We start from the raw sequence: 24,280 nt of genomic DNA, 5'->3' as shown, positions 1-24,280 counted from the left end.
TGTCCCCTCTGTCTCTCTCCATCAGATTTCCCAGATGACCTGTACTTAACATTTCATAGTCACATGGCCTCTAGGAAAGAATTATGAGGTTCCCTTTGGTCCAGGTCCTTCTCCTATTTTCAAAAGCCTGAGGGATCAAAAAACTCTCCTAACATTCTGAAGAATTCCCTTCTAACTACTCCTATTTCTCAGTGGAGAAGGACCACGCTTCCCCAACTCCTGCAAATTCCCTTAACCGTTCCATCTTCTGATGGGACAAAAACATCACTTCTCAACCAGAGGGACAATCCAAGATTTTATCAGCTGATCTGCCCCTGATATCAGAGTCAATTTGAGCACTATTTGGTCTATATTTTAGCTGTGAAACTATGACTACAGAAAAGAAAGTTGACTTTTTGACACAGGATGGCCATGATATTCTTTAGACTCTGGAGAAAACTGCTTAAAATGAAATTTTTTTTTTTGGAACCTGCAAAACCAGTTCTTTTTGCATATGCAATTAAAAACAACTAGCTTGTTAAAAGGCCTGCCTAGGGAAATGTTTGAAGTTAACCCTTTCCATGTCCTTGTAATACACAGCCCACTTTGCCTGAGACCTCAGCCTTGGACAAATTAGAACCTCAAAAAAAAGGAGGGGGAGATCAAAAAGACATTTTAAATCTCAAGTGGAAAACTATGAAATCTCTGCCTGTCTGTCTGGATTTATATATGTCTCAGTGTGTATCTTTTTATATATATATATAATATGGCCGAAGTTATAGAAGAGTTCTAATTTAATTGGCCTAAAGAAAAGTAAGCACTTACAAATCAGACAATTCTAAATACAAGAGAAATTAACCTAGATGAATTTCAAATTATGTAAACTGGGAAATATTCAATATTAAATATCTAGTATTAATGTTTGTTTGCTAATCTAATATAGATATGTCTAAGAGTCATTAACATTAAGCATAATATTTTCACTATGCCTAGGTATATCATAAGTTAAATATTGTTAAACTGTTACATCTGTTACAAGTTTGTCAGCAAGGAAAGTAACTCTAGTGAAGAAACTTTTAAAAAATATATGAGACAAGAACTTTTAGATAAACTATTAAGAATAATTATATTTTAAAACGACCCAATCAAAAAATGGGCCAAAGAACTAAATAGACATTTCTCCAAAGAAGACATACGGATGGCTAACAAACACATGAAAAGATGCTCAACATCACTCATTATTAGAGAAATGCAAATCAAAACCACAATGAGGTACCACTTCACACCAGTCAGAATGGCTGCGATCCAAAAATCTGCAAGCAATAAATGCTGGAGAGGGTGTGGAGAAAAGGGAACCCTCCTACACTGTTGGTGGGAATGCAAACTAGTACAGCCACTATGGAGAACAGTGTGGAGATTCCTTAAAAAATTGCAAATAGAACTACCTTATGACCCAGCAATCCCACTTCTGGGCATACACACCGAGGAAACCAGAATTGAAAGAGACACATGTACCCCAATGTTCATTGCAGCACTGTTTATAATAGCCAGGACATGGAAACAACCTAGATGTCCATCAGCAGATGAATGGATAAGAAAGCTGTGGTACATATACACAATGGAGTATTACTCAGCCGTTAAAAAGAATTCATTTGAATCAGTTCTGATGAGATGGATGAAACTGGAGCCGATTATACAGAGTGAAGTAAGCCAGAAAGAAAAACACCAATACAGTATACTAACACATATATATGGAATTTAGGAAGATGGCAATGACGACCCTGTATGCAAGACAGGGAAAGAGACACAGATGTGTATAACGGACTTTTGGACTCAGAGGGAGAGGGAGAGGGTGGGATGATTTGGGAGAATGACATTCTAACATGTATACTATCATGTGAATTGAATCGCCAGTCTATGTCTGACGCAGGATGCAGCATGCTTGGGGCTGGTGCATGGGGATGACCCAGAAAGATGTTCTGGGGAGGGAGGTGGGAGGGGGGTTCATGTTTGGGAATGCATGTAAGAATTAAAGATTTTAAAATTTAAAAAATAAAAAACTAAAAATTAAAAAAAAAAAAAAGAATAATTATATTTTAGAAAAATCTATCTAAAACAGTCTCTCTAGATATTGGTAATCTGAATTTCAAAGGTTGTGCTAAACTAAGCGATGGAAGTTTATTGAATAGCTAGGTCATTTCCAAATGAAATAAGATTCTGAAACATTCATTACTGAACACTAACTTCCTCTTACAGAGAAACTAGGGATTTTGGACTATTAATGAATAATGTTTGATGTCTTCCTGAGACATTCTCTAGAATTTTTTTTAGAAATTATCACTGGTAATTATGTTTACCAATCTATAGAGTGCTAATATAAAGGCCAGTTCTTGGTTGCTTAAGGAAAGTAGGATGTGTGTTTTCAGTAAAGAAGCTACGAGGAATGAAATTACATTTTATGAAGGGAAAGGAAGTAGGTCTGACATACAGGTGACTTTCAGGATGGGAGGATGAAGTAAGGGTACAGAGAGTGATAAGAAGATTTTATGGAAAGTCAACCCCAAGAGAAGAGTTTTGTGCATAAATACAAGTTTTCTTGAGATGTTGAACTGAGGGTTTATTTTTTGTAGAAGCAGAGTCACTCAGTCGTGTCTGACTCTTTGCAACCCCATGAATCACAGCACGCCAGGCCTTCCTGTCCATCACCAACTCCCGGAGTTCACTCAGATTCACGTCTATCGAGTCAGTCATGCCATCCAGCCATCTCATCCTCGGTCGTCCCCTTCTCCTCCTGCCCCCAATCCCTCCCAGAATCAGAGTCTTTTCCAATGAGCCAACTCTTCACATGAGGTGGCCAAAGTACTGGAGTTTCAGCTTTAGCATCATTCCTTCCAAAGAAATCCCAGGGCTGATCTCCTTCAGAATGGACTGGTTGGATCGCCTTGCAGTCCAAGGGACTCTCAAGAGTCTTCTCCAACACCACAGTTCAAAAGCATCAATTCTTCGGTGCTCAGCCTTCTTCACAGTCCAACTCTCACATCCATACATGACCACAGGAAAAACCATAGCCTTGACTAGACGGACCTTAGTTGGCAAAATAATGTCTCTGCTTTTGAATATGCTATCTAGGTTGGTCATAACTTTTCCTCCAAGGAGTAAGCATCTTTTAATCTCATGGCTGCAATCACCATCTGCAGTGATTTTGGAGCCCCTCAAAAATTAAGTCTGACACTGTTTCTACTGTTTCCCCATATACTTCCCATGAAGTGATGGGACCAGATGCCATGATCTTTGTTTTCTGAATGTTGACCCTGCTGACTGGAGTTGACACTTGCCAGCTGTCTCTATAAATATTACATCATGAACACTGCAAGCTGCTGAGCTTCAACACCCCCTGAAAAGTGTTCAGGGTGGAGATCAGAAATAAGGCACTGTGCTCTGGGAAAATGCCAGAAGAACTGGCCTTCAGATAGTCAGATATTTTCAGGTAAAGATTTTATGAGCCCAAATTCTTGCATCTTCTTACACCTAGAGAAACGCTAACATCACAAACCACTGTCTGGTCCTGGCTCTCCTGGCTAGCCCCTGAGCAGCTTTTCTGCTTCTATTAATCTTTGGGCCACGTACATATTCTGTTGTTTTTGAGATTGCATCCAAGTACTACATTTCGGACTCTTTCGTTGACTATGATGGCTACTCCATTTTTTCTCAGGGATTCTTGCCCACAGTAGTACATATAATGGTCATCTGAGTAAGATTCACCCATTTCAGTCCATTTTAGTTTGCTGATTCCCTGCCACAGGGATGAGGGTTCTCTGGATACAGCCAACTTGGGTGTGGCATAAGCCCTCTTGGAGGAGGTTGCCCTTAACCCCACCAGGGAGCTGCTGGAACTTATACAGGACTGGGAGATAGACTCTGGGAGGGCACAAACAGAACTTTGTGCACCAGGACCCAGGAGAAGGGAGCAGTGACACCATGGGAGACTGACCCAGACTTGCCTGTGAGTGTCTAGAAGTCTCCAGTGGAGGCGGGGGTTGGTGGCGGCCTGCTGCAGGGTTGGGGGCACTGAGTGTAGCAGTTGATGCATGGGATCTTTTGAAGGAGGTCACCGTTATCTTCATTACCTCCACCATAGTTTGGCCCCAGGTAAATAGCAGGGTGGCAAGTAATACACAGGTAAGATGAGGTGACAAGAATACACAGAAGAACTGTACAAAAAAGATCTTCACGGCTCAGAAAATCATGATGGGTGTGATCACCCTAGAGCCAGACATCCTGGAGTGTGAAGTCAAGTGGGCCTTAAGAAGCATCACGATGGAGGTGACGGAATTCCAGTTGAGCTATTTCAAATCCTGGAGGATGATGCTATAAAAGTGCTGCACTTAATATGCCAGCAAATTTGGAAAACTCAGCAGTGGCCACAGGACTGGAAAATGTCAGTTTTCATTCCGATCCCAAAGAAAGGCAATGCCAAGAATGCTCAAACTACCGCATAATTACACTCACCTCACACACTAGAAAAGTAATGCCCAAAATTCTCCAAGCCAGGCTTCAGTAATACGTGAACTGTGAACTTCCAGATGTTCAAGCTGGTTTTAGAAAAGGCCAAGGAACCAGAGATCAAATTGCTAACATCTGCTGGATCATCAAAAAAGCAAATGAATTCCAGAAAAAAAAAAAACATCTATTTCTGTTTATTGACTATGCCAAAGCCTTTGACTGTGTGGATCACAATAAACTGTGGAAAATTCTGAAAGAGATGGGAATATCAGACCACCTGATCTGCCTCTTGAGAAATCTGTATGCAGGTCAGGAAGCAACAGTTAAAACTGGACATGGAACAACAGACTGGTTCCAAATAGGAAAAGGAGTATGTCAAGGCTCTATATTGTCACCATGCTTATTTAACTTACATGCAGAGTACATCATGAGAAATGCTGGGCTGGATAAAGCACAAGCTGGAATCAAGATTGCTGGGAGAAATATCAATAACCTCAGATATGCAGATGACACCACCCTATGGCAGAAAGTAAAGAGGAACTAAAGAGCCTCTTGATGAAAGTGAAAGAGGAGAGCGAAAAAGTTGGCTTAAAGCTCAATATTCAGAAAACTAAGATCATGGCATCCAGTCCCATCACTTCATGGGAAATAGATGGGGAAACAGTGTCAGACTTTATTTTTTCGTGCTCCAAAATCACTGCAGATGGTGACTGCAGCCATGAAATTAAAAGACGCTTACTCCTTGGAAGGAAAGTAATAACCAACCTAGACAGCATATTCAAAAGCAGAGACATTGCTTTGCCAACAAAGGTCTGTCGAGTCAAAGCTATAGTTTTTCCAGTATTCGTGTATGGATGTGAGAGTTGGACTTTAAAGAAAGCTGAACGCTGAAGAATTGATGCTTTTGAACTGTGGTGTTGGAGAAGACTCTTGAGAGTCCCTTGGACTACACGGAGATCCAACCAGTCCATCCTAAAAGGAGATCAATCCTGAGTGTTCATTGGAAGGGCTGATGCTGAAGCTGAAACTCCAATCCTTTGGCCACCTGACACGAAGAGCTGACTCATTTGAAAAGACCCTGAAGCTGGTTAAGATTGAGGGCAGGAAGAGTGGGGGATGACAGAGGATGAGATGGTTGGATGCCATCACCGACTCAAGGGACATGGGTTTGAGTGAACTCTGGGAGTTGGTGATGGACAGGGAGGCCTGGCGTGCTGCGGTTCATGGGGTTGCAATGAATTGGACATGACTGAGTGACTCAACTGAACTGAACTAAAATAGCAGGGAGGGAACACAGCTCTACCCATCAACAGAAAAATCAGATTAAAAATTTATTAAGCATGGCCCCACCCATCAGAACAAGACCCAGTTTCCCCCTCAGTCAGTCTCTCCCATCAGGAAGCTTCCATAAGCTATCCTTTTCCATCAGAGGGCAAACAGACTGAAAACCACAATTACAGAAAACTAACCAATCTAATCACATGGACCACAGCCTTGTCTAACTCAATGAAACTATGAGCCATGTTGTGTAGGGCCACCCAAGACGGATGGGTCATGGTGAGAGTTCTGACAAAATGTGGTCCACTGGAGAAGAGAATGGCAAACCACTTCAGTATTCTTGTCTTGAGAACCCCATGAACAGTATGAAAAGGCAAAAAGATAGGACACTGAGAGATGAACTCCCCAGATTGGGAGGTACTCAATATGCTACTGGAGATCAGTGGAGAAATAACTCCAGAAAGAATGAAGGGATGGAGCCAAAGCAAAAACAACACTCAGTTGTAGATGTGACTGGTGATGGAAGCAAGGTCTGATGCTTTAAAGAGAATGTTGCATAGGAACCTGGAATGATAAGTCCATGAATCAAGGCAAATTGGAAGTGGTCAAACAGAAGATGGCAAGGGTGATCATAGGAATCAGAGAACTATAATAGACTGGAATGGGTGAATTTAACTCAGATGACCATTATATCTACTACTGTGGGCAAGAATCCCTTAGAAGAAATGGAGTAGCCATCATAGTCAGCAAAAGAGTCTGAAAGGCAGTACTTGGATACAGTCTCAAAAACAACAGAATGATCTCTGTTTGTTTCAAAGACAAACCATTCAGTATTACAGTAATCCAAGTCTATGCCCCAACCAGTAATGCTGAAGAAGCTGATGGTGAATGGGTCTATGAAGACCTACAAGACCTTTTAGAACTAACACCCCCAAAAATGTCCTTTTCATTATAGGGGATTGGAATGCAAAACTAGGAAGTCAAGAAACACCTGGAGTAACAGGCAAATTTGGCCTTGGAGTACAGAATGAAGCAGGGCAAAGGCTAAGAGAGTTTTGCCAAGAGAATGCACTGGTCATAGCAAATACCCTCATCCAACAACATAAGAGAAGACTCTACACATGGACATCATCAGATAGTCAACAGTGAAATTAGATTGATTATATACTTTGCAGCCAAAGATGGAAAAGCTGTATATAGTCAGCAAAAAGAAGACCAGGGGCTGACTGTGGCTCAGATCATAAACTTCATATTGCCAAATTCTGACTTAAATTGAAGAAAGTAGAGAACACCACTAGACCATTCAGGTATGGCCTAAATCAAATACCTTATGATTATACAGTGGAAGTGAGAAATAGATTTAAGGGACTAGATCTGATAGACAGAGTGCCTGATGAACTATGGACAGAGGTTTGTGACACTGTACAGGAGACAAGGGATCAAGAACATCCCCAGAAAAAGAAATGCAAAAAAGCAAAATGGCTGTCTGAGGAGAACTTACAAACATCTGTGAAAACAAGAGAAGTAAAAAGCAAAGAAGAAAAGGAAAGATATACACATTTGAATGCAGAGTTCCAAAGAACAGCAAGGAGAGATAAGAACGCCTTCCTCAGTGATCAGTGCAAAAAGATATAAAGGAAAACAATAAAATGGGAAAGACTAGAGATCGCTTCAAAAAAATCAGAGATATCAATGGAAGATTTCATGCTGAGATGGGCTCAATAAAGGACAGAAATGGTGTAGCCCTAACAGAAGCAGAAAACATTAAGAAGAGGTGGCAAGAATACACAGAAGAACTGTACAAAAAAAAAAAAAAAGATTTTCATGACCCAGATAATCATGATGGTGTGATCACTCACCTAGAGCAAGACATCTCATAGAATGTGAAGTCAAATGGACCTTAGGAAGCATCACTATGAACAAAGCTAGTGGAGGTGATGAAATTCCAGTTGAGCTGTTTCAAATCGTAAAAGATGATGCTGTAAAAGTGCTACACTCAATATGCCAGCAAATTTGGAAAACTCAGCAGTGTCCGTGGGACTGGAAAAAGTCAGTTTTCATTCCAATCCCAAAGAAAGACAATGACAAAGAATGCTCAAACTAGTACATGATTGCACTGATCTCACATGCTAGCAAAGTAATGCTCAAAATTCTCCAAGCCAGGCGTCAACAATATGGAACTGTGAACTTCCAGATGTCCAAGCTGGTTTTAGAAAAGGCAGAGGAACCATAGATCAAATTGCTAACATCTGCTGGATCATCGAGAAAGCAAGAGAGTTCCAGAAAAACATCTACTTCTGCTTTATTGACTATGCCAAAGCCTTTGACTGTGTGGATCACAATAAACTGTGGAAAATTCTTTAAGAGATGGGAATACCAGACCACCTGACCTGCCTCCTGAGAAATCTGTATGCAGGTCAAGAAGCAACAGCTAGAACTGGACATGGAACAACAGACTGGTTCCAGATAGAAAAAGGAGTATATCAAGGTTGTATATTGTTACCATGCTTATTTAACATATATGCAGAGTACATCATGAGAAATGCTGGGCTGGATGAAGCACAACCTGGAATCAAGATTGCCGGGAGAAATATCAATAACCTCAGATATGCAGATGACACCATCCTTATGGCAGAAAGCGAAGAAGAACTAAAGAGCCTCTTGATGAAAGTGAAAGAGGAGTGTTGAAAAGTTAGCTTATAGCTCAACATTCAGAAAACTAGGATCATGGCATCCAGTCCCATCATTTCATGGCAAAGATGGGGAAACAGTAGAGATAGTGGCAGACATTATATTTTTGGGCTCCAAAATCACTGCATATGGTGATTGCAGCCATGAAATTAAAAGACGCTTACTCCTTGGGAGGAAAGTTATAACCCTAGACAGCATATTAGAAAGCAGAGCCATTACTTTGCCAACAAAGTACTTTGTTGGCATTACTTTGCCTCTAGTCGAGGCTATGGTTTTCCAGTATTCATGTATGGATGTTAAAATTGGACTATAAAGAAAGCTGAGCGCTGAAGAATTGATGCTTTTGAACTGTGGTGTTGGAGAAGACTCTTGAGAGTCCCTTGGTGTGCAAGGAAATCTATCCCGTCCATCCTAAAGGAGATCAATCCTGGGTGTTCATTGGAAGGACTGATGCTAAAGCTGAAACTCCAATACTTTGGCCACCTGATGCAAAGGGCTGACTCATTTGAAAAGACCCTGATGCTGGGAAAGATTGAAGGGGGAGGAGAATGGGACAACAAAGGATGAGATGGTTGGATGGCATCACCAACTCGATGGGCATGAACTTGAGTAAACTCCGGGAGTTGGTGATGGACAGGGAAGCCTGGCATCCTGCAGTCCATGTGGTTGCAAAGAGTCGGACATGACTGAGCAACTGATGTGAACTGAACATTTAACTTTCTTTTTAAATTTGTTTCTTCTAGAATACAACAAATCTCCAAGTAGTAGTACAACAAGGATATTACCTGTCCAACATTTAGAGGATGCTGAAACAAGTCACCTTATCCTTCCATGGACTATCATCTCCCTCCTTAAATGTACCCTGAGAGAGCAGGCAAAGAGAATCCAGAGCCCCACGATGCCCCTGTACAGCCTGACGAAGTCAGAGTGGTCATCGCCCCCTTTCCCCTGAGACTGGATTCTCAAATGCCTGAGAAGGGAAATAATTAGTTTGTTAAACATGAGCAGGGTATCAAGAGGGGCAAAAGAATTGGCCCTTAAAGAGAGGGAGGAATGTGGTGACCCAAGGACTAAAAAGCAGTATAACCTGTCTCCCCTCTTATCACAGAGGGAGAAGGTATTTGCCTTACTCTTTCCCCACCCAGTATAGCAAATGACCCGCAAGACCCCTATCCTATTCCTTGTACCCTGGGTATAAAAGTGGACTAAGGACCTTGTTCAAGCTCAGTTCTCCCTTGAGCTAACCTGCTGTTCTAACAGCATCTCCCATTCTAATAAACTTAATTTTCCTCTCCTTCTGTCTCATGTCTGGAAATTCTTTTCCACCCGTGCCCAGACCACAACAATTACTACTACCTCTACGACTACATCAAGATTTGAAGGTAGGATCAGAACCTGCCAGGACAAAAACTAATTGCGTCATTCTCACTATAGCAATATTAATCATTACATTAATGTAATGGCAAAGAACCTGAAAAAAGTCTTTAGTACTTTCTTTTATTTTTCAGGAAAATATGTACAGTGTCCCCATAAGACATTGACTATCTGACTTTTATGAATTGGAGGAAAATGAAGACCCCTCAAATGGCTGTCTTGCTTTTATATACAAAATTGTTCTATGCATTTAACCTGAAATTCTTTCCTGTCTTAACTTCTCTATCAGGGATTCCAATAGGCCAAGGGGAAAATGATAGTCACAGCATCTCCTGGGTATCAGGTTCATTTAGGTTGATGTAACAAGAGAAGTGGAAATTCCTCATAGAGATAAAAGCAGAGCTGGGGAGTAACCATTAACCTCAAGCAATCAAACTGAGTACTGCACAAATATAGGAAAAAGAACACCAGAGAGCAATCTAAATAAAACCTGTAGGGAAGATGGACCAAAGGGCATAGAGCTGCAAGTCAATTATAGGTAAGAGACACAGAAGTCCCAAGTTGTAACTCTCTGAAAATGAGATGGAAGATGCCAAGTCTTTTCTTGGCAAGACTATGGCACAGCAAAGGTGGGGAACTATGTTTATTTCTAATGAAATAACCAAATAGTCTGGGAGCATTTAAATCCCAAGATTTCACTGAAGCATTCATTCATTCAACTAATTTTATTACTAGTATCATGATCCTAACAATTACTGGTGTCAAGTATTCTTCACCTTTTTCTTTTAACCAGAGAGATTAATGACTCCCATCTTATTAACCAATTCCATGGGTTCTCAATTCTAGCTGTAGGTCATAATTACTGATAGAGGTGATTTTAATCTGCAAGGCCCTCCTTCCCTGAGCCACTAAATGAGAATCGCTTGAGGGCAGGACATGGTCATGTAATGAACCCTAAAACACTTCTCTGGAACAAAAGTCTTTTGTAGCATCCATGCTGTTACTGAGTCCAAGCTTGGTCTGCTATGACAGGCCAATAAAATCAGAGATGAGATATTAAGGCAAGGAATACAACTTTATTTGGAAAGCAGGCTGACTGAGAAGATAGCAGACTAATGTCTCAAAATAGCCCTCTTGTTGGGGTCTGTATGCTGGGTTCTTTTATAGAATAGAAAGGGGGCCACATTGAGGAAGTAAAGTAAAAAGGCCATTATCTTGCAAATATCTCCTGGAGAGGCCAGCCTCAGGGAGGGGATGTGTTAATCTCTTCTTTCTTGCAGCCATTCACAGGTGGGCAGAGTCAGATTATCTCCCTGTGAGCTGAACAAAAGCACTTTTAGTTTAACAGTCAGCCAGAAGGACAGAGTTCCCTGAGGCAAGGCATTATGTGTGATTATAATAAGAAAAGGAATGAAAAGCAAAGGTTAAAGTCAAAGAAACACATCCAGCAAGAAGTCAGAATTGGCTCTTTCCTGCAACACTGCCATCCACCTTAAACTGAGGATTTCTGGAGCTCCCGATCCCAGGAGCCAGGATCCCAGTTTGGGTGAAAAAGACACCCTCTTGCAGACACCCTCCACTTCTGAGGAGCCAAGTTTTGGGTGGTTATTGCTGCTCTGAAAGTACAAGCTTTACAAATGCCCTATTGTTTGATGAAGGTGTAGGGTGTATGATTCAAAAGCATTCAGGGTGGGGTGGGTGGTGGAAATTTATTTATAAGATTGCCTGTAAATAGTTTGATTCTATATATTGCCAGAGAATGAACCGATGGTTTATGTTCTAGAATATATACAGCAAACACTCCAAAACATATGAGGAGGGAATATTTGAGGAGGGATCTAGCTATTGATGGTTTGGGTTTCCCTGGTGGCTCAGAAAGTAAAGAATCCACCTGCAATGTGGGAGACCTGGGTTTGATCCCTGGGTTGGGAAGATCCCCAGAAGGAGGGCTTGGCAACCCACTCCAGTACTGATGGTTCAGAACTCTGCCGCTTGCTAATGTGAAACTTGGAACAGGCTACTTGACTTCTCTGATCCTCAGGAAAGTCAAGCTAAGATTACTTCCTTGTAGGTTCTTGCAGTGACTAAAGGATAGAGCATAAGAAAAGCAGCTGGCACAATGCTCAGACCAAAGTTAATATTAATAGTTAATACACATTTAGAAAAGCAGCACAGCCAAGTGCACCCAAGCTTTTCATTTTCCTAATTTTGTCTCTTTCCTTATTTAATAAAAATGGGTGTTACATAATTGTCACCATCAAAACCCCAGAAAACAGGGGAGACAGGATGAAAGGTCAGAGGTTAAGTAAGCCAGAAAGAAAAACACCAATACAGTATACTAACACATATATATGGAATTTAGAAAGATGGCAATGACGACCCTGTATGCAAGACAGCAAAAAAGACACAGATGTGTATAACGGACTTTTGGACTCAGAGGGAGAGGGAGAGGGTGGGATGATTTGGGAGAATGGCATTGTAACATGTATACTATCATGTAAGAATCGAATCGCCAGTCTATGTCCGACGCAGGATACAGCATGCTTGGGGCTGGTGCACGGTGATGACCCAGAGAGATGTTATGGGGAGGGAGGTGGGAGGGGGGGTTCATGTTTGGGAACGCATGTACACCCGTGGTGGATTCATGTCAATGTATGGCAAAACCAATACAGTATTGCAAAGTAAAATAAAGTAAAAAAAAAAAAAAAAAAAGGAAAGAAAGGTCAGAGGTTACTGCTCTGCAATTCTCTCAGGTAGACACTTAATGAATTCTGATTAATTAATATTCATTAAGCAACTTGTAGAGACCAGGTAGAGCATAAAGGGAAAATGGCCAACTGAGAGCTCAGCCTACTTTCATACCAGCTCCTCTGCACAGAAATTAATCCAACACAAAGTCAACATTTGCAGAACTCAAGTATGAGACATAATTTAAAGCTCAGCTGAATTTGTCTCTCTTCCCTATTCGAGAACCTGGGGTCAGGGACAAAAGGATCATCAATCACCCATCAGATGTCATTTGAAAAATCTGTGTCTGTTTTGCTTTTGCTTTTTTTTAAATGATGCATCATTATTTATTTATTCAGTTTTTCCCCATTTTTATTGAGTTATAATTGACACTCATCATTGCATAAGTTTAAGGTGTATGGTATAATGGTTTGACTAACGAATATTGCAAATCCATCTTGCCTTTGATAATAATATCTAGCAGTTAATGAGTGCTTACTACAGACCATTTTGATACGTTCTCTCTTATAACTGTCAGAGAACAGTTATTTCCATGTTAGAGATAAGGAAACTCAGGGCCGCTGAGTAGTGCAGAGGTTTAGAAATGTGCCCAAGATTGTTTGGTTGATAGGAACCAGCCTGTCCCCACCCCACTATCCCCACCCTGCCTCCACACACACAGAGCCTAGACTCATACCTACTGCACTGAACTGCCCTATCAGAAATTAGCCTTCTCCCCAACTGGCCGGGCAGGTCTGGTCCCCATTTTGATTTCCCATCTCATTCTGGTGTCTGTCTTCCTGAGGCTGAGCTCTTCTGGTCCCTGAGCTTAATAATCTCTCTCTTAGTCTGACGAATCTGTCTGATATTTACTGCAGGTTCATGACACATCTGAATTATAGGGAGGCTGGCCCTTGCCCTGCTCATGGTGAAGAGAATGCTGTGATTTCATGGCAGGATTCCACGGGGATAACTCCTCTCTCTGCTTATTTATTTAGGCAAGCAGTCTCTAGCATGCTCCCCTACTGAGTGGACACAGCCACTCAGGCAGATGAAAGAGTCTATTAACCAACAGCATGAGCTCTGGGGGAGAAAGAGAGCCAGGAATAAGGCAGGTTGTTAGGGACATGCATTCACTGAGTCAGCACTACAAGAGTGTGGACTGCAGTTGGTAGCAAGCTGCCACTTCCATTACATTTGCACTGGGTGTCTTTCTCACTTAGAGGCCCAGTGACTCCTGAGCTCCCTCCAGCAGAGGCAAGTTGCTCCGAGCTTCACATTGCACATGAAGAATATTCTATTTTGCAAAAAGTTCTAATAGTCTTAATTAAGAGATCTCAAAATATCATAACCACATTTCCTCATGTCTCACCCAAATCAAGCTTATAGGATACTTTTGTCTATAAAAACTACATTATAATTTATAAAGCTTATATGCTTTGGACTTGCTATTTTCAAAAACAAGATTAATGTGGCTTATTCTCTAAGTGTCAACCACTTAACGACCCACGCTCAACCCTCACCCCACCCTACCCCCACCCTCACTGATAGGAAGATGAAGAATGGTCATTTCATATTTTTGAGAAAATTCTCAAAGCCACATTTTTGTACTGATTCTGCATGTGGATTGTTTCTTTACTAAGAAAAACCTCTTTTCATTCCTATCGTACGTTGCCTTGGTTCTGTTTCCTAGAATGAGCAGGAGGAAACTGAATAAAATATCACTGTTTCCCATTTTCATTTTCCTGCATGAGGTTAGTGGTGATGAGACCTGCTTCTCAAAGCAATTGCATCTGTGGCAGTTGGCCAGAGTCTGAGACTGTCCCTGGCTGGCCTCAAGGTAGTCACCAATGCAGTGAGCTGTGGCCAAGACCTTTCTTGATTTAGCTGCTATTCCAGAGAGAACACCCACACAAGAAAGGATCACAGCAAAGGCACTGGCAGTAGCTTTTCTTTTTTCTTTCTTTCTTTTTTTTTTTTTTAGAAAAGAGGATAGCAGGTGTGGGAATAGGGATGCAGAAATTGAGGATTCAAAACACAAATTTTTAATTTTTTTTTCCAGAATTTCACAGCATTAATGGCACCCCACTCCAGTGCTCTTGCCTGGAAAATCCCATGGACGGAGGAGCCTGGAAGGCTGCAGTCCATGGGGTCGCTGAGGGTTGGGCACGACTGAGCAACTTCACTTTCACTTTTCACTTTCCTGCATTGGAGAAGGAAATGGCAACCCACTCCAGTGTTCTTGTCTGGAGAATCCCAGGGACGGGGGAGCCTGGTGGGCTGCCGTCTATGGGGTCACACAGAATCGGACACGACTCAAGTGACTTAGCAGCAGCAGCAGTAGCACAGCATTAAAGTGAGCAGATAGGTTGACATTGCTGAATCCAAAAGGTAATGAAAGAGTGCCCTCACCCTCTCTTACACACATACCCACCTCTCTCCAACTATTTCTGTTCAAGTTTTTGCTTTCACTTTGGAGGAGTATTTTCTTACATGTGTGTGTGCCAGCTTAGTCACCAGTCATGCCTGACTCTTTGAGACCCTATGAATTGTGGCCCACCAGGCTCCTCTGTCCATGGGATTTTCCAGGCAAGAATACTGGAGTGGGGTGCCATGCCTTCCTCTAGGGGACCTTCCCCACCCAGGGATCAAGCCTGCATCTTTTATATATCCTGCATTGCAGGCAGATTCTTTACCACCTAGTGCCACCTGGGAAGCCCCAGGTGTGTAAATTTTCTTATGGCAGGTCAGTTCAGTTCAGTTCAGTCTCTTGGTTGTGTTCGACCCTTTGTGACCCCGTGGACTGCAGCACACAGGTTTTCCCTGTCCAGCACTAACTCCCAGAGCTTACTCAAACTCATGCCCATCTAATCGGTGATGCCATCCAACCATCTCATCCTCTGTTGTCCCCTTCTCCTCCTGCCCCCAATTCCTCCCAGCATAAGGGTCTTTTCCAGTGAGTCAGTTCTTCGCATCAGGTGGCCAAAGTATTGGAGTTTCAGCTTCAGCATCAGTCCTTCCAATGAATATTCAGGACTGATCTCCTTTAGGATTGATTGGTTGGCTCTCCTTGCAGTCCAAAGGACTCTCAAGAGTCTTCTCCAACATCACAGTTCAAAAGCATCAATTCTTTGGCGCTCAGCTTTCTTTAAAGTCCAACTCTCACATCTATACATGACTACTGGAAAAACCATAGCTTTGACTAGACAGACTTTTGTTGGCTAAGTAATGTCTCTGCTTTTTAATATGCTGTCTAGGTTGGTCATTGCTTTTCTTCCAAGGAGCAAGCGTCTTTTAATTTCATGGCTGCACTCACCATCTGCAGTGTTTTTGGAGCCCAAGAAAATAAAGTCTGTCACTGTGTCCATTGTTTCCCCATCTATTTGCCATGAAGTGATGGGGCCAGATGCCCATGATCTTAGTTTTCTGAATGTTGAGCTTTAAGCCAACTTTTTCACTCTCCTTTTGCACTTTCATCAAGAGGCTCTCTAGTTCTTCTTCGCTTTCTGCCCTAAGTATGGTGTCATCTGCATATCTGAGGTTATTGATATTTCTCCCGGCAATCTTGATTCCAGCTTGTGCTCATCCAGCCTGGCATTTCAGATGAGGTACTCTGCATATAAGTTAAATAAACAGGGTGACAATACACAGCCTTGATGTACTCCTTTCCCGATTTGGAACCAGTCTGTTGTTCCATGCCCAGTTCTAACTGTTATGGCAGATGTATAAATCCAATTATGAAACACTACCCATTTCTCTAACCCACAGTGAGGCTATCTCCATACTAAAACAACAACAACAACAACAAATGTGACTGTTGTTTTTGTTTCCCCTGTAGGTATATTAAAATTAGTTGCTAAATTTCCTATTCTCTTAATTGTTTAATGGCAAGTGTTTGGGGGAGTCTTTATAAAAACAAACCTCATTTAGCGAAGCTGTAAGCCTCTAATTGAAGTAAATCTAACTTGCCTAAAGTGATTAAATATAAGCGAGTCCAGAAATTTGACTTACCTATTTGAAATTCTTCTCTGTCCACAAAGTATATATAAATCTTTATGGAATGACCTATTAACTGCTTGCTACTGGGACCAAGCTATGGACTTTGTTTCCATTAGAAAATAAGGTCACTCTGCTTTTGGCAAAAAATGGATGTAGCTGCTTTGATAATTAAAATCTACAGAGTCTTGAAGTGATGATATATTTAAACTTCTAGAAAACAATGTAGAAGCTGTAAAATTACAAAAAGAGAAGGGATCAGAGTTCCCTACTACTGCTCATCAAATTTTATGTTGGTAATAAGGCATTGATGTCATTCTTTAAAAAGGAATGTCAAGAAGTTTTTTTAAAAACTTTAAATCCAAATCCTGAACCACTTCTTGTCTGTTTCACTACAAATGGGAGGTCTTAGAGAGTGCTACATAGGAGGGTATCGTGTAAATGTCTTCAGCTTTCTATGAAGAGTGCTTGTGCTCAGTTGTCCAGTCTTGTGTGACTCTTTGTGACCCTCTGGACCATAGCCCACCAGGCTCCTCTGTCTGTGGAATTTCCCAGGCAAGAATACTGGAGTGGATTGCTGTTTCGTCCTCCAGGGGATCTTCCCGACCCAGGGATTGAGCCCACATTTCCAGCATCTCCTGCATCACCAGGCAGATTCTTTATCACTGAGCTACCTGTGAAAGCCCTTTGTATGAAGAGTTCTACTAAAAAAATTCAAGGATGCTGCAAGTCAGAGTCGAGAGTCAAAGGGAATCAACCTGGCCCTTAATGTGGGGGGTTTACCCATAGAGAAACCTACTCCTTGCAAGCCTGTAGGCTCCAACCTGCTCTAGGAAAAGCTGTTTCCTGAATTTTTCTGCTGCAGTTCAGAGCAGGTGCTTCTGGCTTCAGTATGACAACACCATCTGGAGAGGCAGTACCAGAATTGAGATCGAACAAATGTCTTATTCCTCATGAGGTTCCAGTGGTCCCATGAACTAGATTTTTTTTTTTTTTTTTAGTTTTTGGAGGTACGCAGAACTTCCTTGACCAAGAATTGAACCTGCGCCCTCTGCAGTGGAAGTGTGGAGTATTAACCACTGGATCACCAGGGAAGTCCTAGAATTTTTTTAAGTTACGCTTAAAAGTCAAAAAATCTTTCAGGCTAAATCTTTGAGATTTTCCTAACAAAGATACCCTAATCCTACCTTCGTCAAGATCCTGAGCCTCACTAAGCCTCAGAACAAGGAAATCATAATTTACTTAATGAATCACTAGATTGTTCTAAGTATTTAGAACAGTGATGCCTGTAGAGAGAGCGCTGAGTGTAGTGCTGGCCCCACTGAGGGCTTCTGAAATGCTATGTACAATAAGTACAGCTGGGCAAATAGCTTTAGTTCCATTTTACAGATGGGGAAACTGAAGCTTAGAGAGTTGAAGTAATGATGTATTTAAGTTAGAAAATAATGAGGCAAGAATCTCATATTAGTAGTATAGTGATACAGTGCAGTTACTTCTAAGGGAGATGGTCTACAATTTGCTTCTTGTCACTGGTTGTTGTGCACATCCCTAAATGGCTGATTAGTCCAGTCTTCTCTCCAAATGGGAGGAAAGTCTTCACAGTGGCACCACCTCCTGCAATGCTTACCTGGCTCTTTCCCCTAATCCTCTCACCCATCTCAGCCCCCAGAAGAACAGCCATGCTCCCTAGACTAACAGAGGTATATTCTCTCCATCCTGTCCAACCAATTGCTCACACTTGGGTTACTGTGAGATGCCACTGGAAATGTTGATATTTACATCCACTAGAGGCTGTATCCTGGCCTTCTCTTTCCCTTCTGTCTCTTCTTTATCCACTTTCCTTTCTTTCTTGATCCCCTTTCTCTCTCTCTGTCTCCCTCCTCCCTTTCCCCCTTCTCCCAATTTTCCTTCCCTTCACCTCCTTTCTCATTCTTCCTTTACCTCCCCTTCTTCTTCTTCTGCCTCCTACACCATCACCACCATCCTTATCATCACTACAGCATTCCCTTCTAGAAGGTCTGAGAGTCTTGAGGCAAATAGACCTGGGTTTGAACCTGTCTCTCATAATAGTTGTGTGACTATGGGCAAGTTAATTAATCTGTGTCTAAACTTTCCCCTTTCTAGAATGGAACAGTTGATGATAATAAATACTGGTAATGATGGAATTAGAAATAATGCTAGGCATACTGTGCCAGGACATGTGGGTATATGTTTCTCCTTGCCCCCTTCTCAACATCCTCCCCTCCCTTCATGTCCATCATCGAACCCCATGGCTGCAGTTTGTCAGCCCACGTGATGCTGCCACAGGGAGAGGATATGGTAGTTTGCCAGCAACTGCATTCTATTTGGTTCACTTGGTAGTAACATTCCTCACAATAATAATCAACCCTTTGGTGTAGACTTTTGTCCCTCATGGGTTTGGTCCAGGCACTTCAGTTGACTTTGAGAACACAATTCTGGGACATTGACCAGGTAGGGACAGATCTTACAACTTGCTGACTCAATGGAGTCAGGACACCTGTGAGGTCTCTGATGAGACAGACAGACTCTCCTCCCCAGAGAATGCACCATGCTCATTTTGAACGGCAGTTTTATTTACTGGCTCTGTGGGCTTGAGTAAGTCACTAAACCTTGTTGGACCAGTTACCTTCTCTGTACAGTCTAACTGTCTCACAGGGCCACAGTGAAGATCAGTGGTGAAAACATTCCATAGACTGCAGTGTGTTATATAAGTGTAATTGATTACTTTTTTAAAATTTACATTAAAATCTAGGAAGTCTTGTCATTCTGCTTTGTTCTGTCAGTGTGAGATCAAACCAACTTTAAAAAGAACTTTGAAAATTCAGAAAATCACATTTGGAATAGTACTTGAGAAACACTTTTTGAAGCTCTAAAACTATATACATATTTACATCTTCTTATGTATATATTAAGTATATTATTACATATTTATGGTTATTATGTTGAGTCACTGTTATAACCCAGATGGTGGAATTTTTAAGGCAACAAAACACAGTTTTATGTTAGTTAGCATACGTGCAGCTTCTGATGTGATATAAACATATCTTTTAACTTGAGCTTTATTGGTCTTTTATTTATTTACCCTGCCCCAATCATTAAAAATTATTTTCTGAGGCATAAATGACAACTATAGAAGCCCCAACTGACCCATCTTTGCTTTGCTGTAAACTCGATTATATAGCAGAATAGCTAAAGGTACTGAATATCAATGTTTTGGGTTTGGAATTTTATCACTCTCTCTGGCCATTGAGCCTACCAGTTATAAATTACATTTTATTACCTTCTAGAAAAACAAATTAACTGATGGGCAATTCACATTCCATAGGCAAAAAGGTTAAACTGAGAAGTAAGACTCAGCTAGACAAATTCCCATTTTTCCCACCGATGGGAGCGGGGAGAAGGGGGAGAAGGATGAAGCATGTGTTGGTTTTGAAGGAGCTGAAATACCTGACTTAACAGTCAGTGCTGTTACTTGAGATGACGGAAGAGTGGGCAGGGAATTCTCTGAGGTCCAGTGGCTAGGACTCAGTGCCTTCATTCCTGAGGCCCAGGTTCAGTCCCTGGTCAGGGAACTAACATCCTACAAGCCATGTGGCACAGTCAGAGGAGAAAAATACCAGTGGACTGTCAGAGTGGTATGTGGGCCATCTTGCCAATATCACCTCCATTCCCCTTCAAGAAAAGAGAGCAAGTGAAACAAATCAGAAAGATAGAAACAAACTTCATATATTAACATCTATATATGGAATCTAGAAAATGGTAGAGATGAACCTATTTGCAGGGCAGGAATAGAGACACAGGTGGAGAGAATGGACTTGTGAACACAGGGCAGGAAGGGAGGGTAGCAAGAACTGGGATAGTAGCATTGGCATGTATACAATACCATGCGTAAAAGAGCTCGCTGGTGGGAACCTGCTGGAGAGCATAGGGAGCTCAGCCTGGTGCTCTGTGGTGACTTAGATGGGTGAGAAGGGGGTGTGGCAGGGAGGTTCAAGAGGGAGGGGCTGTATACACAGAGCTGGTGCACTTTGTTGTACAGCAGAAACTGACACAACGTTGTGAAGTCGCTATGTGAAGTGAAGTCCCTCAGTCGTGTCCAACTCTTTGCGACCCTGTGGACTGCAGCCTACCAGGCTCCTTCCTCCATGGGATTCTCCAAGTAAGAGTACTGGAGTAGGTTGCCATTTCCTTCTCCAGGGGATCTTCCCCACCCAGGGATCGAACTCAGGTCTCCTGCATTCCAGGCAGACACTTTAACCTCTGAGCCACCAGGGAAGCCCCCCAAAAGCTGCTATACCCCAACAAAAAATAAAAATAGAATAATAATAGCTAATTAATCTAGAAAAAAATAGAAAGGAGGGCAATAGATGACAGTTGATGTGGCCTACAGGGTCAGTCCCTATGCATATTTGGATAATTTCTTCTCTTGCTCATCTTGGTTGGATGTTGGTTAGATGTGATGTCACTTGGTAGCTGCTTTCAGTCTTTAAAGAGTTTTCCATCTTCCTTTTGTTGGTCATCTTTGCTTGCATTCAAATGAGTTTATCCTCCCAGCTTTTTTTATACTTTGCCTTATGGTTTTTCATTTTTTGCTTCTGCTTTGTTTCTGCTTCATAATTTTCCTAATCTGCTTTCTAGACATTCTTTATACCTTCTTTCTCTGATTCCCTATCTAATTTCTACTCCATTCAAGGTGGATGTGGTTTAGGTCACCTTGGGAGGGTCAAGAACTGTGTTTCCCAAAGCACACAGCATACAAACTATATGTGGGCTTACACGGCCCTGGAGACAATGTTCAGTCTTACCCAGACACTGACATTCAGTGACACTGAATCACACAGTAAGCAAGTTGTTCCCTTTCCAATTCTCTCTTAGTCTTGCTGATTACTTCAAGGGAAAAGTTTCCATCTGGTCTCTGTTCATCTATCATTTCTTAATCTCCCATTTTAAGAGAGAGCAGGCCTCAGGCTGAAAGCCTGTGGCATGTGATAGTACCTAGCTAGAGTTTTTTTGTTTTTTTTTTAAGGATTGTTTTGGTTTTTATTACATACATATGTACTGTTTCTTCTTGTTACCTCTGATTTATGGCAAGTTTTTTTTTTAATAGTCATGATATAAAGTCTCCTCTTTAAAAGAGTATGTGTACACGTTTAGTCGCTTCAGTCGACTCTTTGCGACCCCATGGACTATATAGCCCACCAGGTTCCTCTGTCCATGAAATTCTCCAGGCAAGAATACTGAGTGGATTGCCATGCATTTCTCCAGGGGATCTTCCCAACCCAGGGATTGAACCCACATCTCCTGCATTGTAGGCGGATTCTTTACTGCTGAGCCACCAGGGAAGCCCTTAAAAGAGTATATGTAACTTTAAAGTGCATAATGGTGGAAAGAAAAACATTATGAAGTAAACTATGAAGTAAAAACAAAGAAACAGAAAAATTATTAAGGGTGGTAGCATGGGAACAGTTAAAGTTTGGGAGATAATGGCTTAGAATCACTCCATCAACATTTGTTACTTTTTTCTTGCTTTACAGAATTATAGTTCATTTTCAAAGCATACTTGTTAATAATATCCAGGTCTAGACACAAGTCATTCTACTTCTGAATTTCTCCAATTGAAATTATGCACTGATTACGTCATGGTCTCTTTTAACTCCCTTTAGTCATAGGGTTTTGACAAGCTTCTCTTCAAATAGACACTGAAAATCACTGATGTTCCATTTGGCAGACTAGGGCAAGTATTCTAGTTTAATTAATCTATTCAGAGTTCTACAATCTGTACTTATTAAAAAAAAATCTTCCCTCTTCTGCCATGAGACAGAAGATAAAGCCATAGGATTTTTAAGACTTTGACATTTATTAAGAATTCTTCAAGGTAATCTCACTAATCCCAAGCAATGCAAACTCTGCAATGCTTCTCTAAAGAGAAAAAGGTCATGTGTCTTTTGAAGACTACTCAATCTCATCTATAGAAAGGAAAATTTTGGTCTTAGAGAATAATATTCTCCTCCATCTCTCTTTTCACCCAGCAGGAAAACTCTCTAAGATGTCTAAGTTTATTATTGGAGGTCCACTTGGATCATCCTCAAGAGCAGAGGCCTTTGGCACCCCCTGAAAATATCTAGGTGGGCTTCAGTCTGCAGACATTAAGAGAGAACTTCCCGATCTCCATTCCAACCTGCTGCCCAGTGTAGAGCAAGCCCTCTGAATAAACCAGACCAGGTTGGCATCTATGCAGCTGTTCCTTGTCCCGCCTTCTCTTTCAGGCACAGAGTCCCTGCCATCCACACCCACCTCTTCCTCTCCTTCCAAAAAAGTCAGGCCTTGCCCTCACAGTTTCAAAGTAGGTACAAGTCAAACCTTTGTGTTAAAACCATAACCCACCTAATTCTTGTAAAAGGAAGTGGGTCAGGCATAGGTCATGGAGTGACTGCAAGGTAATAATTACTTGTGGTCCACTGTCCCACACCACTTGACACCAAATCCATCCTTGTTTTTTCTGCTTCTACTCTGATATCTTTAAATCTCTGCATGTCTAATGACTGCTCTGGTGAGGGGTAGGGCCAGTTCTTGTTTTAGCTGCTTTGCCGTGTCTGACTTTCTGCGATGCTTTTACCTTGGGAATTCTAAAAATGGGTTTTCTTCCTCATCACAGTCTTTGCAGTGTAGCCTTGCTCCCTACAGAGACAGCCCATTAAAGGGCAAATATGTTTCATAGATTTCTGAGCACCGTTTCTTGCATTTTTACTTTGAAGACTGAGCCTTGTGACTGGCAAAGGGCCACCTATAGGTCTTCTCAGAAGCCTTAGATCTGAGGTCAAGACTTTGCTTTCCTGGCAGTTCAGTATCTGTCCCAGTTGATTTGGGTGATCCCTGGATTCCTGTCCTTACTCTTGGCAGCTGGAGGGAATTAGGAGCTTGTTCTTAGACTGGCAGCTGGAGTTTTGACTGATGCAGTCTTTTCAAGGCAGCCCCAATAATTACTTGATCACAGAGAGCGTGATCTATATCTTCTTTATTAACGTCATAGGGTCTCCAATTTTAATAAGTAAGTCTTTATTTTTGTCCCCCTTTCTGGGTCACCGATGACTTAGCAATTTTGTCTGCATAACTCTACAGCTGATAACACTCCCAAATACCTGCTTGAGTTCTCAAACATTAGGAAGTCTTTCCAAAGTACCACATGACTTAATTTATCTATGAATCTCAACTGGCAAGCTTTGAATGCTCTCTGTTAACGTCACTTAATTTCCTAAATGAGGTAATGCTTGTAAAGTGCTTTGCACAATGCCTGACACTTAGTAAGGAATCAGTAAATGTGAGCTATTGTCACAGTTACTGTATTTGGTGCTCTTACTGTTTCACTTCTGATACCTGCCATTTTTGCAGTGTCTAAGCAGTTTTCCCTAGCCAGAGTCTAATTTTTTTTCCCTCAGTGCTATGGTAATACTCTTGAGAAACATGCCACCTTTTGTCCCCATCCCCCATGGATTCCACCACTGTCTGTCCCAGAACATGAGCTTATACACATATGGTGGCAGATGATCCGACTGGGTTTTAAATCCATTGGTCAACTTTCTATCCAAGGACTCTGGTCATGTCTGACATCTACTGCATGTCTTGATCCAGGAATAAGTTCAATCTCTACAGAAATTCCGTATTTAAGGTAGAGAGGAGAGGACTTAAAGACTACTTTCCAACGCTTATCTCT

General features: G+C 41.6%; 1 pseudogene; it reads right to left on the bottom strand.

The window, feature by feature from the left end:
• Window positions 1-23,102, bottom strand: part of LOC138435870 (histone-lysine N-methyltransferase SETMAR-like) — a 28,766-nt pseudogene extending 5,664 nt beyond the window's left edge.
• Between the last annotated feature and the right edge of the window lie 1,178 nt (window positions 23,103-24,280).

The sequence above is a fragment of the Ovis canadensis genome, chromosome 1 (assembly GCF_042477335.2).
Source record: "Ovis canadensis isolate MfBH-ARS-UI-01 breed Bighorn chromosome 1, ARS-UI_OviCan_v2, whole genome shotgun sequence".
Classification (NCBI taxonomy): domain Eukaryota; kingdom Metazoa; phylum Chordata; class Mammalia; order Artiodactyla; family Bovidae; genus Ovis; species Ovis canadensis.
The sequence above is the reverse complement of the archived record's forward strand: the minus strand, read 5'-3'. Positions and strand labels throughout refer to the sequence as shown.